Source organism: Primulina tabacum, chromosome 1 (genome assembly GCF_025594145.1).
Source record: "Primulina tabacum isolate GXHZ01 chromosome 1, ASM2559414v2, whole genome shotgun sequence".
NCBI classification, from domain to species: Eukaryota; Viridiplantae; Streptophyta; class Magnoliopsida; order Lamiales; family Gesneriaceae; genus Primulina; species Primulina tabacum.
Window position 1 is genome coordinate 9,729,390 of NC_134550.1, and position 6,347 is coordinate 9,735,736.

The 6,347-nt window shown below is 37.0% G+C and overlaps 1 pseudogene; it reads right to left on the reverse strand.

Moving 5' to 3' along the window:
• Nucleotides 1–571: 571 nt before the first annotated feature.
• On the reverse strand, nucleotides 572–5,107 carry LOC142540345 (importin subunit beta-1-like; annotated as a pseudogene).
• Nucleotides 5,108–6,347: the final 1,240 nt, after the last annotated feature.

The window sequence follows — 6,347 nt, forward strand, 5'->3', positions numbered from 1 at the left end:
GTTTTTTAAATGAATCGGCCTGTGACAGACACTTCGCACAAATACTGGTTTTTAAATGAATCGGCCTGTGACATGAGCATAATGACACTATGGTTGCATAGAAAATGTGGAACTTGAATATATCCACCCTGCACATCTAAACAACAAATCTACTCACCAATATTCGAAACATGCGCCATAAATTAACCTATAACGCAAATATGATAAAGTTGTCAACAAAACCCAATTGGGCCCTTCTGCTATTTCAGCTCTGGGCAAAACCATCAATTTTCCATCCATCAGAGAGAGCTTAGATCAGTGGAAAGTTTACTGATGAACACGGAATTAAGCTAAATCAGAAGCAGACATAGGGATTCAAAAGAAAATCTTCGGTTAACTTATGGTTACAAGGCCAAATTACAAAAAGGTCGAGGACTTGGAATCCAAGATAATGCGATGAAATAAGAATCATACTAACGCACGGTGCAGTTGAATAAATAAGCCACCAACATGCATAACTTTTATGAACATAAGCCATCACCATTTCTGAGCAAGCTTTAAAATGAAGAAGATGAAAAAAAGTCCGAGCATAAAAGAAATAACGAATCATATATATATTCATTGGCATATAAACTTAAATACTCAACGTTTTCTCTGTCATCGCTATTTCATGACATGCCAAATTCAAATCTTGAGCAGTTTCGAACAAAATTTGTTATACATTCAAAAAAGCAAGATTGAAGAAAAATTGTACCTTCAGCGGTAGAAAAGAGCAGCAGCATGCATGTTCTCACGGATAGGTAGTATTTGGACTCTACAACGTGTTAAACAAGAACTATACACAACGTAAAAAAACAAATGATACATGACCTAACTAAAATACAATGACACCCACCTCCATGAGACTGCTAATTTAATGAAATGAATGAAATTTAATGCAAATAGATGATTTGGACCAGTGCAAAACAAAGACCAAATAATAAATGGAAAAAAATTATGTATGAGATTAAAAATACAAGATATGGAAGAAAAAGGCGACTGAAGGGCTGGTTTCGATTTCACATGGTCAAAATGTAGCACTGGTACGGTTATCGCTTGATCACCGTAGCACCAATACAAGTCCGCATATATCCAACGTACACCACCATTTTGGTTCAATAAATTAGCTTGGAACAAGTATGTATCCATATTTCCATCCAGCACATTTGAAACCATCTCCCTCTCTGAAGGCAATCACCAAAATAGACAACCACACTTCTAGGTCCTTCAAGAAAGTTCTCAGATGTCCCTTCAGCCAACTCCATCTCATGAAAAAAGGAAAGAACCCATACATGCCGATGCTGCTGATGCTGATGCATGGTTGCAACACCAAGAAGAAAAACACTTCTGCTATCAATAAATGGCAATGATCAGCATGACACAACTATTGTCTAACTTGGATCCCGACTTTACATAACCATATGATGGTAATGCAATATTCGCCAGGTGTACACAATCTCAAACAAATATAGCACGATTAATGGCCATCCTGGCCCACTCAGCAGATTCTTTAAACAAACGGTCCTCTGAAGACAAGCATTCATTTAAAAAGCGTTTGCTTGATAGAGACTGCTGAATCAAAGAACCAGCGTTACTTCCCAGAGTATCTGCTAAATCTCCAAGGACTCCAATTGCAGTTTTCATGACAACCTCATCCCTGAGATGGATGGATAAAACAATTAGATAAGAGATTTTTTTAAATAAAAATAGCAAAATCTGAACTCAAAAACAAACGATGAGATTAGAGATACTCACATATCTTTCTCCATGTATATGCTATCCAGGAATTGCAGGATGTGAGGCGCACGTGGAATCAAGAGTTGGGTCTTAGGAGAATTCTTGAAGCCCTGAAAATCCCAGAATAGGCCTCTAAAATTCCATTCCTCAGAAGATTAGTATATTCCAGCATTTCATCGTCAACACTTGATGTGCGTGCCGACAACTCCGCTGCAGTTTGCAGCATGGGCATGGAATACATCAAATACTTCTCAAAATTCTCTCCGATTGCTAAAGCTATGTCACCAAAGCACGAAAAGATTGGAGGCTTCACAGACCGATGTAGCTGGTTGCTTGACAAATCTTTCAGAAGCAGAGTCATGATTCCGTCGCAAAAGGGTAGAACCGTATCCTCCAGTGCCCTGCAGATATCCCCCACACCAACAGTAACAGCACAAACTTGGTATTCCTCAAAATTCTGAAGACCCATCTCCAAATACTTGTAAAAATCTGGCATGTACTTGGCAAAGTTGCGACCTGTAGCATAGGCATGCGCCCCAATAGCAAGCATTGCTTCCTCATGGACTGTTGCACTTCTACAAGCAAATACCTGGAGAAAAAGATTCATGATCTGATCTGAAAACTGCATGAAGGCATGCATGGTGGATTCTGATGCACCTAATTTATGGATGATGACCTGTAAACACCCACAGAGAAGGCCTTGCAACTCATTTTGCTTCTCTCTCTCATCAGATGAAAGTTTATGTGCCTCTAGAGTCTTGTGAAGCTCTGTCATGAGCACTTGAACAAGTTCCAACACTAAGTGAGCTGTTTCATCAGAGGAACACCTCACTACTTCATTTAGGGTCTCGTACGCAGCTGTCCTAAGTCGAGACTCACCGGCATCTTCTCTATGAGTAACATTAAGAAGGGACTGAACAATTTCTTGGAAAGATGGCGTCAAGGGAGATGTAGATCCCACATCCTCATAACCTTGGGAAAGAAAATAGAGAGCGCCACAGGCTTTCTCAGCAACGTTAGGAGAATCTTTCATGCTCTGGAGGAGAACCGTGATGATTTGTTGGCAGTTTGTCAGGGTAATAGTCGCCATAGTTGAACCATGAAGAAATTCAAATATTCTTCCTAGGGTCCATGCAGTGGTGTCCTTTACATGGCTATTGGGATCATTAGTCAAAGCTGTGAGCATGAAACTAAGAGCAACATTGACAGTAGGGGTTAACTAGTCAGGTGAAGGACCTTCCAGTATGGAACCAAACGCATAAGTGGTAGCTTCTCTTTGCCTCCAATCACCCTTTGTTGTATTTTCTTCAATGAACGGCATCACAAGTGGTACAATGTCATCCCCCACAGTACGGGTAACCAAACCAAGGCATGTTCCACCAGCCATCGCAAGGTTCCAAGCACCTTCATCCTGATCTTGATCCTCTTCTTGCTTAAGAAGTGTCTCTAACAACAAAGAAACGAGCACAGAGAGTGCCTGCTTGATAAAATAATAGCATGGAACATCAGAATCTGCTGTGAAATCACCACCATAATCTTCCAAGATATCAATTTCCTCATCACAGATTGAGCTCCAAAATTCAATTGCTTGAAGAGCCACAGGTTCTTGATCTTCTCGGACTGCCTTGGATGTGATGTTGAAAATGTCTTGAATATATGGAGCTAATTTATCATAATATGATGACCCTATTGAGACCAAACACTCAAATGCCGCCTGCCGAATTTTCACCTCAGGTGAGAGAGTGGCCTCACAAACAACTCTCATTATATAATCGCGCTCCATATCATTAGAAAAGTTGGCCTGGGCAAATCCAAGAGCATTATATAAAGCTCGGGTGGCAGCAAGTCGAACCTCTGTATTTCCTTCATTAGCATTCATGCTTTGAACTACAGCTGTGAGTATTTTGTTTACTTTATCCTGATCAACAACCTCCGGACTGACTTCTTCGCACATGTACCCCAGAGTTTCGAGTGTGGCTTGCTTAACATGACAAGCGACCTGGTTAATATTTGATAAAAGGGATCCTATAAGCTCAGGCCACTGCTTATGCGGTAGTTCAATGCCAGCAACTTTTGCAATGACTTGTGAAGCTGTTGATCTAGCATCATATAATGGAGACGAGAGGGTCTGTAACACGCATGCCTTGATTTGGCTCTTCACAGATGCATCTAATGATAACCATCTTTGCACGAGCTCGAACTTCCTGTGCTGCTCCTTGGCATCCAAAGCATTCTTCAAAATCAAACCTGCTAGCTTACGACTTTCAACTGGCTTCTCCTCGCTAGCAAGCTCTGCAGAAAGGGAAAACAAGAAACCAGGAAGGTTTTGCTCCTGAAACTGTTTTAAGGTTTCTTCAGCGTGCTTCCTTAATGTTGAATCGACTAATTGTGCGCTAAGAAGAACTTGAGTGACTCCCATAGCCATATTTCCCCTGCCAAATTCACAGGTGACAGATCAGATTACCATGAATACACAGCAAAATAGACACTAAGATTAGGTCTTTCTGAATGCCAGAGACAATTCTCAAAAAATAAAAATGCCGGATACTAAAAAAATGGACAATACTCAATTAAGAATTCCATAGAGATGAATATTTTGAAGATTTATATTTTATTTAACAATTATCCAATGCATCTATAGAGAATCGGTGAGCATAGTGGCCGTCACAAGTTAACTAACAGACCATCCTTTGCTTTTTACACGTTCAAAATCCCAAAAATATGTGCTACATGCATCATTTTTGCACAGCATGGCACACAGAACAAAAATGAGATTTTGTCTTCCATGACAGAGTCAGAGGAAGCGTGCGACTTTAGTTACATTACCAGTTTACCACATATGAATTGACAATCTATTGATTCCCGAAAGCAGTAAGATCGTTGACTGACTGGATTAACATTACAGCGTGTCCCATGCCGCGTATGAAAAAATTCAGTAAAAAGAACTAACCCAAAATAGATCCGAAGTCGATCCTTCAAAATCCAAGAAAATCTACATCTAAAATAGTCGCAAACAACTGCAATTGAACCATTATCAATTAATTCCTCGAACCGTATCAGAGAGAAATAAAGAAAGAATTAGACCACTTGAAAACAGATAAAAAGGGGATAATCCAAGAGCTAATCACAACATCAGACGAAGCTTTCCGCTACACAAAAAAGAAAAAACATAAGAAAGCGATTTGATCTATCCGCATCTATCAACCCAACTCCCAACTAAGATTTCCAGATTTACACATTCATAAGTAACTACAGCGGATCATCAATCCTTAAGCTTCAAAAATCAAGTAAGCGATCAGTACAATCCATTACGTTGATACAGTAAACAGTAAGTCATCAACAACTGCAGCTGAACTCCACTGACGAAAGATGATTCATCAAATAATTACCTAAGAAGAGTTGTTTGACAAGAGAATAGATTCCAATCCAATCAAGGATCGAGGAAATCCCAAAACGACGCCCACTGAAACCCTAAATGAAGTGGTTTTAGACACTAAGGGCAACTCCAACGCTGCGCCAAAATGACATTTTACACCATTTTGGCGCAGCATTCAATACTCCAATGGGGTCGAAATAGCGCAGCCCCTCTCCCCCTGCGCCAATTGGCGCAGGGGTCATTTTTTTTTTAATTTTTTTAATGTGTATTTATTATAAATATTTATATTAAAAATTGTAAATATTATAAAATAATAGTATAATATTTATTAATATTTAAAAACTTATTGATTTTATTTTTAATTTCTCGCTCGATATAAAAAGATAAAAGATAAATATGTTCGCTGCGTACTACGAAATATTTTAATTGATCATTTATGGGAGGAATATAATTGTTCAGATGTTTGAATTTGGATTCATATTAAGTTCTAAAAATAAATTATCTGTATTAAAATTATGTGAATTTTAATAATGAAGCATTTGTATTATTTCGTATTATAAATATTAGAATTAATATATATAAGAATCAAATAAATAAATTTAACTATTAATAAAAATAAAATTATAATTATAATACTAATATTAACATTTATTATAATTATATTGTTAAATTTATAAATAAATAGTAAACAAAAATAATATTTTAGGAATATACTTTTTAGCGTAAGATTTGAAGTAAATGGGTTGGAGATGAATGTTGTATTTGGTGCAGAAATTGCACCAAAATAGATTTATGGGTTGGAGATGATCTAAATGAAGTGGTTTCAGAGAGAGAAAAGGCACGTGAAAAAACATAGTTTCGAGTTAAAGATTGAGAAAAATAATTAGTAATTACGATAACAAAAATAATAATTAATGTATTATTTGATTGATTAATTATATTTGAGATAAGATAATAGATTATTATTTTATATTTTTAATAATTAATAAAAATATTAATAATAATATTTATAAACATATATATGACATATAAATTTATTAATTGATCATTCCATTTCTTTCCGTCCTGACAGAATTTATGGACTGAGGATTGGACCAACGTTTCCATTTTTAGACAAGATTTCTTCGATTTTCCGGAAAAAAATTTCATTTTAGGCCATCCACAATAGTAAATATATTTTTTCCAAATATTTGTAAGCTCATGATCCACTTCATCA